We start from the raw sequence: 16,186 nt of genomic DNA, 5'->3' as shown, positions 1-16,186 counted from the left end.
TGATAGCAACAGTAAGGTAATCAGAGCCAGACCCTGCGAATTCTCCAGTGCTTTTCAAAGAAGTTGCACACAAGTCAGTGTTTTGCAAGGTGGGCCCTTCCCTTATCATTATCCTGCAGCTACCACAAGGTAAGCCACAAAAATGGGTGCTGTTTTAAATAGTTTTATTAATGTTGTGCTTTTAAATCAATATTTTATTAAAACATCCAGTCGTTCAATGCCACCAACAACAAAATCCAGCAAATAGCTAACCACCTGCAATCTCTACAGCGCTTCCCTTCAATCCATATCCCACCTGCCTGCCTATGCCATTCCAGTTTTGCAGAAACCAGACACTGCTGTGAATCAAAGAGAAACCAAAATAGAGAATAATAATTAACAGAGGGAACAAACTCCAGAGGGAAACGAAGAACCTTGTTTCAACCAGTCTTCACCAAAACAGTCCAGGACTGGATCAACGGAATCCTGCTTTTTTTAAAAAAAAAGACTGCCCGGTTCGTTGGTTTGTTTTACTGCTGAACAGCAAAAAGCAAAGAAGCCGTCTCTCAAGGATTTGGCACTCCTTGCCTACCCTTTCCCTCCTGCTGAAAGAAAGAAAGAAAGAAAGAAAGAAAGAAAGAAAGAAAGAAAGAAAGAAAGAAAGAAAGAAAGAAAGAAAGAAAGAAAGAACGAACGAACGAACGAACGAACGAACGAACGAACGAACGAACGAACGAACGAACGAACGAACATTTGTATAATTGCCAGGTTGTGCTTTTCACATTACCTGGTAAATAGGCAGAGCAAGAATTTTATGTTTTTGTAAAGAAGGAGTTGAGGCTGCCAGTTTTTGGTGAGTCAGAGACAGTCTGGAGGGGTTGGGCAGGTCAGGGGGCAGGTTCAGTCAAGTTCTGGGGAAGAGTCTGACAGATTTTGGCACAGGGCTCACGGTGGGAGGTCAGTACCAAAAACGTGTTGCTCTCGCCTCCAGTTCAGATCAGTCAATTTCATGAATTGGATACCAGATCCTGAGTCTGAGGTTCAGACACAGAATGGGCCAGGTGACGGACCCTAATGCTGGTAATGCCAGTATTGTACCTGGCGAGTCCCTGACCACAGGCCCCTCCAAGCATCAGAAGTTGATCTTCTAGAAGCGGAGGACGCCTAGCTCAGCGGCAGCTCACTTGTTTTAGCATGTAGACTGTTCCCCGTTTAGTCCCATCGCCAGTTAAAGGGGTCTCAGATAACAGGACGGGGGCGGGGGGGGGTGTTCATTGAGATGGACCAGTGATTTCCAAAGTGGTGCTTGGCGGGTGCTGTGGTGCTGATCACGGGATTTCCAGGCACCCACTTGCTTCTTCTCCAAAGTATCTCCCCCCTCGAAAGCAAAGCACCTATTCAGAAATTTATTCCCTGTTTTTCTCTCCAATGGGGACCCAAAGCAGCTTATACACATGGTTCCTCCCTTCTCTATTTTATCTTCACAACAACAACCCTAGGAGGTAGGTTAGTTTGAAAGAAAATGACAGGCCTGTCACCCAGCAAGCCTCGCAGCAGAGCAGAGAGTCGAACCCAGGTCTCCCAGATCCTAGTTTGACACTTAAGCTACAAGAGACGCCAGACGTGTTTTTTACGTATCGGGGACACAATTTTACCTGGGAACTGTAGTTGAAAACAGTGTTATGTCCCTAGTGCAGGGAGGGGAAGAACTTTTCAAAGATAGAGCTGCATGGGATCGCTGAGGGAGAGGAACTTTGGAATTGTTTTCTTGCAGTCTCAAGGGACAGAGTAGAAAAGAGCAAGAGTCCAGTAGCACTTATAAGACTAATAAAATTGTGGTAGAGTATAAGTGTTCATCACAGTTCACTTCTTTAGATACTGTGAGCTGTGATTCAGGAAAGCTCATACCCTACCCCAAATTTTGTTAGTCTTATAGGTGCTACTGGACTCTTGCTCTTTTCTACGGTCACAGATTTTGTTAGCCTTATAAGTGCTACTGGATTCTTGCTCTTTTCTACTGCTACAGACAGAAGACTAACAGGACTACCCATCTTGTCCTATCTCAAGGGAGAATGGAATACAGGACCCTGTCCCTAGTGTGGGGAGGCAGCACCAGGGAGGAGCTGGTAGTTTATCTCCACCAGATCTGACAAAAACATAAAGGGATTCTAGTTGACAAAAGCTTCTGCTGAATTAAATCTTCCTGCCCCCAAACTCTTGTTGGTTCTACCCAGGGCTAGAGAGCAACCAGCTTCCTGGACTGGCTACTCTGTCGCTGGGCAGGTGCACACCTAGCCAAGGCCCTCTGGCTGAGAAAGTCCCCTGCCTGCGGTGGCCTGGATGAGCCCCTGGCCTGACTCCTGGCCGGCGCCACTTATGGCATGTGTCAGGCTGTCAAGCAGGGCGGCAGGTGGGGCGAGGCCGGCGGCTGGGGGTGGGCTGCCCCACCTGGAGCACTCGCTGCCTTATCTTTAGAAAAGTCAGGTTTTTAATCTGCTGAGTTTTTTTAAAAAAAAATTCAAAGGAACGTTTCTGGCCCATTTTGCTTTCTCTTGCGCTATTTTGCCCGGCGAGGGGCTGCAAAGGACCAACCTGAACGGAGTCCCGCCCTCCTAAATCCAGGGAAGCTTCGAAGGGGCGTAACTCGCGTTAGGACTCCGGCGGAGAGGAGCGAGTTCGAGGCGGCCTTTGGAGGGAGAGGGCCGGATGCTCCCCGGGCAAGACGTCACACCGCTCGGCGCACCTCGGCCCCGCTTCGCCCGCAAGGCCCTGCCCTTACCCCGGAGTAACTAACACGCGCCTCCGCCTTGTCGGCCCCGGTGGACTGGAGACTGGGAAAGCGGCGCTGCCCCTCGGCTCGGAGGAATACGGCGCGCCTGGGACGGATTAGGAGGGAGCCGAGCCGGGCGAGGGAGCGGCGGGAGGGAGCCCAGCCGAGGCCGCCGTCGCCAGCCCTGGCGCCAGCCTCGGCCGCTGCCTGCGCCCCCGAGCGGCTCGGCTTGCCACGGCACGACGGGGAGGCGGCAGGCGAGGCGGGCAGCGCCCAGCGCAGCACCCGGCGGGCGCCTCCAGCTCCCGGCGCGCAGCAGGTAAGGAAGGGGCTTCGCGGCGGGGCGGCCGAGCGGGACGGGCCGGCGGCGGGTGGGGCCCTTCGGGCGGCGGCGCCTCTGGAACGGGTCGGTCCCGCGTCTCCCCTCCGCGATGCGGCGCAGGGGACGGCGTTGCCCGGTCTCTCCAGCCCCTCCAGCCCGACTGGGAGGGGGCGCGACGGCCGTGCCTGCGGACGCCCGGCCCGGCCCAGCACCGGCGGCCGTTCGCGGCTCCCTCGTGCTGTCGATTCTTCCCCCTTCCGAGGAGCGCAGAGCGACTCCCCAGCTGCACAACAGTCCTGTGAGGTCGGTTTAGGGGGCGCGTTGGATCCCCCGCCAGGCGCTGGAGGCAAGTGTCGCCCCCTGCCTCTCGGTCGCGAGGGGGGCAGCTTCATTTAGGTGGGTCACCAAAGGACGGGGATCGTGACGACTGACCTCCGCTTGGGGGACCAAAGTAGGCAGAAAGGCTTTCCCGCGGAGCACAAATCGGACGACAGGAATGCTGCCCAAAGCATATGTGATCCAGATATTAAATTTGCATCATTTCACATAATTTTAAAAAATGTTCTGCAGTCCAGTTCTAGCTGTGATTACTAGGAAGTAAGGGTGCACGAAGGAATGTGTTTACCCTAGAAATGTGTTTGAATTTGCACCCTGCTTTCCAAGTGGGCAGATGAAAGGAGGACAGATGTCAGGTAGCTCTGAGGCTTAGTAGGGGCAGCAGGTTAGATGTGTTCAAAGCACTGTATGGGGGGGGGTCTACAGACCAAAAGGGCTACCCACCTGAAAGTATGTAAGATTTTTCTTTCCACACAGGAGCAAAATAATATCACCCCAAGGTCTAGATGGCTGCAGGCACTGTTGGCTTTGCTAAAGCTTTGTGCAGGCTCGATGCTTTGGAGATCTTCGAGTCTACCATCTGTACTGCCTTTTGGTTGTCCAGGGGAACAAAGATGGTTTTAGATCTCTCTCTGACCTCGAGGGAAAGTCTGTGGATGATTTGTGTTCTAGGAGAACACAATTTGGGGAGGGTTACGGGTGGGCAGTTTGGGGTTTGCATGTGAAGCATACAATTGAAGGGTCTTCAATAGCCAGGCTCAAAAGAGAGTGGCTTGAGACCCATTTCTGGTGATGCCGGAAGCTTCAAAATTATGAGCTCATAACGTGAATTTCCCCTGCTCATAATATTCATGTTCATTATATCTCGAGCCCCCTTGTCCTGAGATTATTAGTCTGCAATTAAAAAGAGCTGTCCTTTGAATATATATTTATCTACATGCCTGTGCAGTCCACTTTCATGAGCCACAAAGGCTGGGTAGCCTCCAGGAAAAGGGTTCTTTTGTGTGCTAAAATTGAGATGAGATTTTTTTTTTTGTAAAGGGGAATGTGATTTAGGGAACAATCCAGCTCTCAGGATCCCGTGTGCCCCAGGGCACTGAGAAAATATGCTCTCTTATTCTGTGAGAGGGACCACGCTGAAGCATGTGCCAGCAGCAAATCATGGGGCAAAGCGTGATGATGCATGATGTGTATGGAAAGAAAGTTAAAGGGGGCATTGTAGGGCTGCCTGCGCAAAGCACCACCTTCCCTCATGCATGCACTGCGTTCCCCAAGCAACAGTGCAACAGCATGCATGCGCATGCAAACAAAGTGCTAATTGAGAATTGTAATAAACAGTGTTTTTTTTTTAAATTGGGTATTTGACCCACATATGATTCAAGCCCTGTGTGTGTGTGTGTTTGTGTGTTATGTGCTGTCAAATCACCTCTGGCCTATGGCAACCCTATGAATGAAAGACCTCCAAAACGTCCTATCATTAACAGACTTGCTCAGATCCTGCAAACTGGAGGACGTGGCTTCTTTTATTGAGTCAAGCCATCTCGTTTTAGGTCTTCCTCTTTTCCTGCTGCCTTCCGCTTTTCTTAGCATTATTGACTTTTCCAGAGAATCTTGTCTTCTCATGATGTGACCAAACCTTGAAAACCGTACGATGAGACAATCCAAGCCCTAGATGGTTTTTCTTTTTTTATTTATTTATAGACCTCCTTTCCCACTGAGACTCAAGGCAGATTACAGTGTGGAAGTCAATACGATCAACAGCTGGGACTTTCCATAAACAATTCCATAGGGTATAGATTGCAGAAATCTAATACAGAGCTGCAATAATGTTGAAACAAAACATAAGCAATTTAACACGATGTAACAATCTTCCATAGCTGCCAGTGCTCAGTAGTATAGTCTACAGTCCCTACCCCTTTATCAAAGCACCACTTTGAACCATTTCCTTACTGCATAGCCCTATTCCTTATTTGTCTATTTATATCTGGAAATGCCCTGTCCCTGGTCGAAGTTTTTAGATGCACCTGTGCTGCTGGCTTAAAAAAATAGCTTTTGAAACTACTCATCTGCCCCGATTTCTCAAGATCCCTGGGAGATGTCATTTTGAGAGAACTGGCAAGACTTCTGTTAGAAAGCCTTAGCCCATTTGGCCAAACTCCAGTTGTTTGTTTGTTTGTTTATAATCCGCCTTTCTTACTGAGTCCTAAGGCAGATGACACAATGCAAGTCCATACAGTCAACAGCTAGGATATTCAGTTAAACAAATAAAATATTATTAACAGCTAGGGGAAATGCAATAGGTTATGTGTTTGCATGTTTCCAGAGTTCCTTGGGGAAAAGCCACACTAGTTAAAATGGATTAAGATCGCCCAGTGGAGACGTATCCTACTTTTTATGTTAATGGATAACAACTTTATTTTTCACCTAGTTTGCAAAACAAGCCATAAAAATCTGGAAGAGCTGGCGTAGCATTTCACGTCTGGGCGCCTGTTGCAATGTACGGAGCCAGATCACAGGAATTTGCTGGGTCAGGTGGGAGAAAAGTCACCTGACGGGCCTATTTCCATAAGCTTTGAACCCTTAAGAAGAAAGCTTCTTTGGGCTTGCTCTTAAGCCCTCCATTATTCTACAGCCATTACTTCTGCTTTAGCAAACTTGACTGTAGGTGCGGCTTATCAATTGCTAGGGTACAGGTCTGCTTCTGAACGTATCAGCTCCACTGCTAAGCCACAAGCATGAATCCTTGGGGATGAATGAAGGGGCAGAGCATCTGTTTTGCATACAGAAGACCCCAAGTACAAGGCCTGGCTTCTCCAGGTAAACAAGGGTCAGGTTATAGTGATGGGAAAGACCTCTGCTCGAGACCCTGGAGAGCTGCTGTCAGTCACAGTAGACAAGAGTGATCTTGATTGACAGACCAAGGGACAAAAAGTCTCTGCACGAGGATGCTCAAGTGTAGAAAAGATGTGAAGTTAGCTGGGAACTGCAAAGGTTCTGTCAGTTTCATTTCTCTATATAGAGCTGGCAGAGGCTCCTGAGAGGGTTTGTTAATTTCATCTTTGCGGCCTGTAAGGGGAGGTGAAATTGACAGAGCCTTCACAGAGGCGAAGATGAAATTAACAAACTCTCTCAGGAGCGATCTCTGCCAGCTCTGTGTAGAGATGTGAAACTAAACTATGCTTCCCGGCTAACATTGCGTCTTCCTACACTTGAGTGTCCTCATGTAAGACATCTCATGAACAAAGACTCTCAGTAGATGGCATCTGCCTGTGTGTTCATCAGGTTGGTTACTCCCAGCCCCTGGCCTCTGCATTATGTGAGAGTTTGACTCGGTGGATGCTGGCGCATGTGAATGTATAAAGCTGCCTCCCACTGTCCACCCATTCCTGTGCTGGTCCACAGCTCTCCAGGTTCTGGGCCAGAGAAGGGTCTTCCCCATCTCCCCCTACCAGCCCTTCTTTCACTGGATATGCTGGGGGATTCTGTGTGCAAAAAATGGGCTCAGCCACTAAGCTGTGCCTAGGGTTGCCAACTCCAGTTTGAGAAATTCCTGGAGATTTGGGGGCAGTGCCTAAGGAGGGTGGAGTTTGAGGAAGGAGCTCAATAAGGAGATGACACTATAGATTCTGGCCTCTCAAACAGCCACTTTCTCCAGGGGAATTGATCTCTGTAGTCCGGAGGTCAGTTGTAATTCCAGGAGAACTCTAGGCTCCACCTGCAGGTTGGAAGCTCTTTCTGTGCCCTTTGACGGGGCTGGCTGTGCCAAGCTGGAAGCATGACTCACCCCTTGCCTCCATACGGCTCTGGCCTGGGCGCTGCCACTGTTTAACTGCAAAGTACTGCTTCTGACCTCACAGCCACCCCCCACGAAGCGACAGCTGGCTCCGTGGGATGCTACGTAGGCCTATGAACAGACTTCTAGATCCCCTCCACCTCTCGTGCCACGCCTTTTACTGTGATTCAGCCACCTTCTGAGCCATCTCCCTCCAGTCTCCCAAGCTAGCCCTCCCTACTCTACAATAACTCTGGGGTTGTGGTCCCTGCTTGGTGCCAGTCATGTTTACGCAGCCAGTCTTTAATTACTACTGGTGGCCTTGGCAGAACCGCAGGATGCATTCTGCTTCTGATAATGGCTCTGGAATCGGAACTGTTAATCACGCCCGGTCGAAGCAGAAAACAACCCGTTTGGGAGGGCTGACGTGGTCAAGAAGAGGGTGGGTGGGGACAGCTGGGATCGGTGTGGCCAGAAGTATGAGAATCCTAGTGCGAGTGCGAACGTTAAGGCCCTTTCAATGAGCCACAGAACTTTCGGCAAACCCTTCTGTGCAAAAATGTAAGAAATCAGACTCTGCTTTGGGCAGCAGGGATTGGGGAGGCATCGTGCAAGTGAGCAGTAATTTGTAAGCAGGGGAATGGCCAGATGGCAGAAGAGAGGGCAGGTTTTCTCTGCTTTACTGCTTCCTCAACAACAAGAAAGAAAGTGGTTGGGTTGGGAAAGGACTTCTTTATGCCTTTGAATTAGATAGCTATGAGTGGCAGCTGGTATACGGGATTGTCCCTGAGAAAGGAAAATCATTGAGGAATGTGGCAGGTCTGCTCCTCTGAAGGACTTTCCTTAGATGATGTGGCCCTGGTTCTGTGGCAGTCTATCTGCTTTGCATGCAGAAGGTCTCATATTTCGTCTCTCCAGTTAAAAGGATCAAGTAGACAGAAATGTGAAAGACTTCTGTCTGAGACCCTGGAAAGCTGCTGTGAGTCTTAGAGCCAAGCTACAAGAGATGAATTACATGAGAAGGAGCACGTGAAGAGCGTTGCAATGTTAGCTGGGGAGTTTTAAAAGAGATCGGAAGACTTTGTCAATTTCCCCTCTCTACAGAGCCAGGGAGATGGCTGCTCAGAGGGTTTGTTAATTTCCTCTTTGCCTCCCAAAGGCTCTCAGTTTCACCTCCCCTTGGAAGAGGCAAAGAGGAAATTAGCAAACCCTCTGAGGAACCATCTTTGCTGGCTCTGTAGAGAGGGGAAATTGACAAAGCCTTCTGATCTGTTTTAAAACTCAGCTTCCCAGCTAACATTGCAACTCCCTTCACGTGCTCTTCCTTGTGTAACCCGTCTCTTGTAGCTTAGCTCTTAGACAATACTGACTTTGATAGACCAACAGCCCAATCCTAAGCAGTTACTCCAGTCTAAGCCCATTGATTTCAATAGGCTTAGACTGGAGTAATTCTGCTTAGGATTGCTCTGCAAGGGTCTGATTCAGTATAAGCGAAGTAAATGAAATAATTCAATAGATAGATATGTGTAAAAGAAAATCCTGACTACACTGTACTGCACTGATCGGAAAAGATTCAGTTAAGCAGCCTGTCAGACAACAGCCAATAGGTCGATGAGCAGTCTGTTGAACAACCGGCTCCCCTTTTGTGACTGGCAAACAGGATGTGAGCCAAACAGGCGGGCGTCCGAACATCCCTGTTTATCACTCCTAGCAATGGTAATGGCTGATCATTTCAATATACATAATGCTTTTCTTTTTCAAATGCTTTTTTATTTGCTTCATGTGGCCACTGAGAGAGAAAGAGGTTGCAGGAGAAGGCTAATGTTGGAGTCCCCCCTCCCCATGCTGTAGTTCTGCTTAGAGTCTCTTTACACAAAACATCTTCCACGAGAACGCTCAAGTGTAGGGAGACGCAGTGTTAGCCGGGAAGCACAGTTTAAAAAGACAGAGTCAAAGGGTCTGTCAATTTCACCTTTCTACATAGAGCAGGAGGAGATCTCTCCTCAGAGGGTTTGTTAATTTCATCTTAGTCTCCCAGAAGGGGAGATGAAATTGACAGAGCCTAGGAGCTGTGAGGTTCTGAGCTGAGATTCTGTAATCTGGCATCTCTGAACAGCAGTAGTTGGTTGTGCGCTGGCCTGCTATGCTTCTTGACCTCAAAGTGCTTAAGCTGGCTGCCAGTTTGTTTCTGGGTTCAGTTCAGAGTGTTGATTTTGATCTATAAAACCAGTAGATAGTTGGAAATCGCATGGAGCAATAAGTCTGTGCAAGCTAAGCGTTTCCTTGTCTGGTAAGAGCTTTGATAAGATAAATCTTGGCAGTCTTTTATGATGCTGCTTTGAACTCTAGAATGCCAGAAAGCCAGGATATACCTAAAAATAAATGGTCAAGGTATATGAAGGACTATCTAACCACAGGTTATGGCCTTGAGCTAGGGTCAATGTCCAGGTAGTGCCTGGGGATCTCCCAGAATTACAACCAGTCTCTAGACAACAGAGATCAGTTCCTCTGAGGAAAATGGCTGCGTTCAAGGGTGGGCTTTATGCACCACTGAGGTGCCTTTCCTCCTCCTCAAAATCTACCCTTCACAGGCTCAGCGCCACCCCCAAATCTCCAGGAATTTCCCAACACAGAGTTGGCAATCCTATCTTGAACTGGGGCTCTGTTCCAGGTACCTCCATCTTCGAAACATATAGCTTTGGACTGGGCCTTTTCTGTGTTGGCCCCTAAGTACCTATCTTTTGAGACTCTGTGAAAACTCTTATGTGTTCTCTGCTGCCAGAGGTTTGAGAGAAGAGAAGAGCCTTCCCCCATGGCTGGTCTCCTTTCTCCAGGGTCGGGGACAGAGGGTGGCGCTCGGGGGAGATTTATTACCCCGTCACCCTTTGGTGTGCGAGGTTCCCCAAGGGGCGATACTCTCCGCGATGTTATTTAACATCTACATGCGCCCCCTCACCCAGTTGGTGCGGAGGTTTGGGCTGGGCTGTCATCAATACGCGGATGACACCCAGCTTTTTCTGTTGATGGACGGCCGGCCAGACACGGCCCCAGACAATCTGGTCAGAGCTCTGGAGGCATCTGGCAACTTTGCCAGTGGTGAAGAGTCTGGGTGTGCTCCTGGATGCCTCCCTATCGATGGAGGCCCAGGTCACGGCGGTTGCCAAGTCTGCATTTTTCCATCTTTGTCAGATCAGGCAACTTGCCCCCTACCTGACGCCCCAGGACCTGGCTACAGTGATCCATGCAACGGTCACCTCCAGGCTAGATTACTGTAACTCACTCTACGCTGGGCTACCCCTGGGCCTGATCCAGAAACTACAATTGGTCCAGAATGCGGCAGCACGGGTCCTGACTGGTATATCTTACCAGTCACATATCACACCTGTCCTGCGCCAGCTGCACTGGCTTCCGGTTGAATTCCGAATCAGTTTCAAAATGTTGGTTCTTACCTTTAAAGCCCTGAGCGGGTTGGGACCGGCATATCTTCGGAACCTCCTCTCCCTGTACATTCCCCAGAGATCGCTTCGATCAGCGAATAAATATTTACTGGTGGTCCCCGGCCCTAAGGAAGCCCGCCTCGCTTCAACCAGAGCCAGGGCCTTTTCAGTCCTGGCCCCAGCCTGGTGGAACGCTCTGTCAATGGAGACCCGGGCCCAGCGGGACATATTATCGTTCCACTGGGCCTGTAAAACGGAGCTGTTCCGCCAGGCGTTCGGTGGTTGAAGGGGGCGGTGCCATGTCGGCCTCCCACCTTTGGAGTGGGGGAGGGTTCTCCCCACCATTGCACTTGGTTAATTTATTTCATTATTATTTTGTATATTGATTTTAGTATTGTTGTTTTTTGTTTTTATCGATTTTAAACTGTTCACCGCCCAGAGCCCCTGGGATGGGCGGTATATAAATTGAAATATAAATAAATAAATAAAAATAAAATAAAATAAATTTTGGCTGCTGTTCTTTATTTTGCAGTTCTTTTAACAGTTTCAATTAGTTTTATATAATTTGAATTATTACCTGTAAACTGCCTTGAAGATGAATTGGTGGGATAATAACAACAACATTCAATTTATATACATACCACCCTTCAGGATGACTTAACACCCACTCAGAGCAGTTTACAAAGTATGTTACTATTGTCCCAACAACAAAGCACCCTGTGAGGTGGGTGTGGCTGAAAGAGCTCCAGAGAGCCATAACTAGCCCAAGGTCACCCAACTAGCTTCAAGCGGAGGAGTGGGGAATCAAACCCGGCTCTCCAGATTAGAGTCCCGTGCTCTTAACCACTACACCAAACTGGCTCTCCAAGCTATAATTTTTTTTAAGTAGTAAACTGTGGATCTTCTAATCATGCTGAGCCTTCTCACAACCCATTCACAGCAAGCAAATTAGAGTGGGGAAAAAGACTGACCTTCATTTTTAAAGTAAATACCCTGGATCAACGTTGCGGCTAAAATTGATATACCTCGTGCTAAATAAAATTAACATTCTGTGCAGGCACAGGCACAGAGAAAGCTGAATTCTTTGTCCTTGTATAAATGTTACAAATGGAGGATCTTTTTCTTTCATTCTATAGCTCTTTATTCTAGTTGTTCTTATCGTAGGATGGGGCAAGTAGCTCCTAGGAAAAGAGGTGGTAGAACTCAGTGGGTTGCCCTCAGAGAAAATGGTCACATGGCTGGTGGCTCCGCCCCCTGATCTCCAGACAGAGGGGAGTTGAGATTGCCCTCCGCGCCACATGGCGCGGAGGGCAATCTCAACTCCCCTCTGTCTGGAGATCAGGGGGCGGGGCCACCAGCCATGTGACCATTTTCAAGAGGTGCCGGAACTCCGTTCCCCCACGTTCCCCCTGAAAAAAAGCCCTGCTCACATCCAACCTAACACGAAAGCACGGTCTCAGAACCAAGCAGCGCACATGCCGTTCTGAGTAATGTGATCCAGCCAGAGCTGGAACGTTACTTCAGATTTCTGAGTGCCAGGTTCAGAACCACTGCATTCTTGAGGGATCTGGGCCCTGTCAAGAACTGGGGTAGGGATCATTAAGCTTAAACGTTGGTATCAACATTTGAGTTTCCTGGGATTTCCGCAGCTCAATTTCCTTTCATTTATTGAGTGCAGGGCAGGGGGCAAAAAGACCACATTGCAAAGAAGCCCTAAAAGGACACAATTTAAATTCCTTTCTGATAAACCATTCATTTTATAGGCAGATCGTTCTGGAGAGATGACGGCCCATCTGCCCTCTGGGTCTGTCCACTCCCCCAGCCAGCGCTGATAAGATCCCATTTTAGGTTTGATGAGCTGAGGCTTTGCATATTTTCCACGAGTCCTTGATAAGGTTGACACTGTTAGCTAGAAAGAGGACTAGACGAACAGGCTCCCCTTCCCCCTGTTTTCCTAAAGAAGGTGAAACTGATAAGATCATTGAATGGGGGCGTGATGAGAGTGAGTTCCCCTCCTTCCCAGTCAAGATAGCAGCAGTGCCGGTGGGAAGCTGATAAGATAGCATCATCCTTCTTGGCTTTGTTTTACACGGTTGTTGGTTAACCCTGTAGGGCATCTCTGCAACAGCTCCTTGTTCTGAAAACAATGTAAGAATGTGTACACAAACATCACTCACACACACACACACACACACACACACACACACACACACACACACTCGCATTCTGTGGCTGCTTTAAGCTGCAGGCAAAGAGGAACCGGGGAGCCAAAGGGCACATTCTCCGAAGAGTTCCGCCTTGAGAAGCGTAACGGGAATTAAAATTGGAATAGTTTGGCGAGCGCTTGCGTGGTGTAGCGAGTGGTTCGAGGGTTGGGATCCTCTGGGATTCTAACCTGCCAGACGTCCACGGAAGCTTCCCGGGTGACCTTGGGCTACTCACACAATTTCTGCCTTACCTACCTTGCATGGTTGTTGTGAGGATAAAATGGAAGAGAGGAGAAAGGTGAAAGCTGTTTTAAAGGTGAGGCATCAGTGAAGCAAGGGGATACATTTGGTGTGCTTTTCATCCAGAAGCAGACAGGAAGGGGGAAACGGCCCTGGAGAAGAGCCCCAGCATGCCCTGGCCCTAGCTCCGCACCCCCAAAGGATGGAAGGAAGGGCAGCCTGTTTAGCCGGATGGCCAGGCACCTCCTCCCCCCAGGCCATGCAGGGCTCTGGCAGGGCCTTGCACCTCCTCCCCAAGAGGCACAGAGCTCAGGCAGGTCGGTTGCCACCTCCCTTGCTCTGGGCAGGCTGGCCTTTTCCTCTCCTGGGCAACAAGGGGCTTGGACAGGCCGGCTGTCTCCTCCCTTGCTTTGGGCAGGCCAGGCACTGCCTTTCCTTGTCCATGCAGGGCATGGGTGCACTGGGTGTTCATTTCCTTAGCTGGGAACCACCCTTTTGCCACTGGACTGGCCAGGTATGTGTACGGGGGGGGGGGGGGCTGCTTTGGCCATGTTGGGAGACGTTCCAGTGCCCATAATGGCTCACCCACCCCTGCTTTCCCTTTTTCAGACCCTTTACCGCTTTGCAAGATAGAAGCCAGGTTTTCATGGTATTTTTTCACCATAACTGTCTGTTTATCTCCCTCTCCTTTCCTTCAGAGAGCTGAAGCGAAAACTTGAAAGTGGCAGAGCTGCAGGTGCAGCCTGCTTCAGGTCCGAGGGTGCCACCTGCTAAAGGCCAGAGCTAGGCACACTGCGACCGGCCTCCTTTGGAGCAGAACAAAAGTGCCACAGTTCAGCCCTCATGATCCCTGCAGGGAGGGCCAATGTTCGTTATCCCTGGCACATGTGTGAGGCTCCTCCGCACATGTCCGGCAAGGGCGGCTTTCCTATGCTACATTTTCAGTGTGTCCTAATAGTACTGATGCTTGTGGCACCTTAAAGGCAGGAAAATTGATTGTTCTAGCCCCCCAAAGTTGATGCTGCATTAAATCTGTCGATTTTGAAGGGGCCATATGACTGTTGTTTCTTCACTGCAACAGAATAACTTGGCTGCCCCACTGGAATTGGTGTTTACACACTAGCTCAATATGGGGTACACAAAGGCTCGAACTCCAGAGGGTGAGCGGGTTTATTCTGTTGCAGGAGAAATAAACAGGATGAGGCTAGACACACCTTATTCTGACCTGTGTGAGAATAAGACGTTGCTAGCCACAAGGCTGAGATTGTACTGTAATCACAGACAGGGCTTTTTTTTCTGGGAAAAGAGGTGGTGGATCTCAGTGGGTTGCCAGCACAGGGGGCAACTCTTGGTGGGAGGTGGTGCCCCTGGTACCACATGTGCACGTGCAAAGTGCACACATGCTCCCAGGGCCTATGACATCACTTTGGGTCAGCTGGAACGGGGGGGGGAGTTTTTAAAAGTTTAAATCACCCTCTGCGAAAATGGTCACATGGCTGGTGGCCCCGCCCCCTGTTCTCCAGATAGAGGGGAGTTGAGATTGCCCTCCACGCTGCTGGAGCGGCGCGGAGGGCAATCTCAACTCCCCTCTGTCTGGAGAACAGGGGCAGGGCCACCGGCCATGTGACCATTTTCAAGAGGTTCCGGAACTCCGTTCCCCCGTGTTCCTGCTGAAAAAAAGCCCTGATCATAGATCACTCTGCATACTTGAGAGACAGGACTCCCAAGTTAGAGGGTATTGCTCTAGGCATACTTAAAGGGTTCTGTGTCCTTGCACTCTGTCTGTCTCTCTCAATTAAGTTTCGGTGAAGCACTCTCCAGGTCATGTTGAAAGAAAGATGGATTAAGAGTTCTATAAAATTTGAAAAGTTTGGTGTGGTGGTTAAGAGTGGCAAGACTCTAATCTGGAGAGCCGGGTTTGATTCCCCACTTCTCCACTTGAAGCCAGCTGGATGACCTTGGGTCAGTCACAGCTTCTAGGAGCTCTCTTAGCCCCACCCACCTCACAGGGTGATTGTTGTGAGGATAATAACACACTTTGTAAACTGCTCTGAACGGGCATTAAGTTGTCCTGAAGGTGGTATATTATATAGAAAGGCACCAAAAGTGAAGGGGAATCTTCTTCAACAATATACATTTCTGAGAGCTGCACTATCTGTTGTGTGCACTTCATGGATTTACTTGCTTGGTCCAATACTTGCTTGTAGGCAGGGCTTTTTTTCTGGGAAAAGAGTTGGTGGAACTCAGTGATGGAACTCAGGACCGCACAATGGGTCAGCTGGAACAAGGAGGGAGTTTTTTAAAGTTTAAATCGCCCTTGGCGAAAATGGTCACATGGCCAGTGGCCATGCCCCCTGATCTCCAGACAGAGGGGACTTTAGATTGCCGTCTGTGCCGCTCGGCACAGAGGGCAATCTAAACTCCCCTCTGTCTGGAGTTCAGGGGGCGGGGCCATTGGCCATGTGACCATTTTCAAGAGGTGCCGGAACTCCGTTCCACCACATTCCTGCTGAAAAAAAGCCCTGCTTGTAGGTAAAATGACGCTTAATGCTGATGCCTTGGAATGGGTGAGTTAGTATCTAGTTCAGATAAACAAAACCAGAGCACATTAAGTGTGATTGCTAAACTACTGGAATGAAAAAGGAAGTAGCATCCCTGGTTACTCTTGAACCCCAAATATGTTCTTATTCTTCTGCTCTGCATACGATAAAATACAGATGGGAGCAGGCTTGTTTAATCTCCCTAGAACAGCAGGGTATCCTAAGCCTGCCACGAGGGAGAGACCTCTGGAGAAGGCACATTTTCCCTCTTACACGACTCCCATTAATTTAACTGTCACGCGAGACACATTCTCGATTAATTTTGGTCTCTTCAGATTGTGCAACCGACCGTACACCACATTTTACAGCTAGCCAACTCCTTGTAGGGATACAACCTGAAGCAGGCTCAAACAACACCGGTGCGGCTTTGAGTGTTGCGGACCCAATATGAAGTGTGCTTGATTTTGTGTATATTTTTATCCTGGAGTCTGAAGGCAGAGATCCACATAGTGTTTGGCTGTTGGATTTTTTTGTCCTTTTATCGGGGCATGAATTACTTAACTTGAGAGGCTGGGTGGGCCAC

General features: G+C 49.2%; 1 protein-coding gene across 2 annotated transcripts in view; it reads left to right on the top strand.

Moving 5' to 3' along the window:
• Positions 1-704: 704 nt before the first annotated feature.
• The window catches only part of DOK4 (docking protein 4), a 76,443-nt gene continuing 60,961 nt past the window's right edge, over positions 705-16,186 (top strand). The window contains exon 1 of one of the 2 annotated variants that reach the window (XM_055000632.1): positions 705-832. The gene's annotated coding sequence lies outside the window, so the exon portion shown is untranslated. Of the gene's footprint in view, positions 833-2,337; positions 3,069-16,186 lie in introns of those variants that run through there. The other variant, XM_055000631.1, reaches the window with a different exon arrangement.

This window comes from Eublepharis macularius, chromosome 16 (genome assembly GCF_028583425.1).
Source record: "Eublepharis macularius isolate TG4126 chromosome 16, MPM_Emac_v1.0, whole genome shotgun sequence".
In the NCBI taxonomy this organism is placed as follows: Eukaryota; Metazoa; Chordata; class Lepidosauria; order Squamata; family Eublepharidae; genus Eublepharis; species Eublepharis macularius.
Note: the sequence above shows the minus strand (reverse complement) of the source record. Positions and strands in the feature narration are given on the sequence as shown.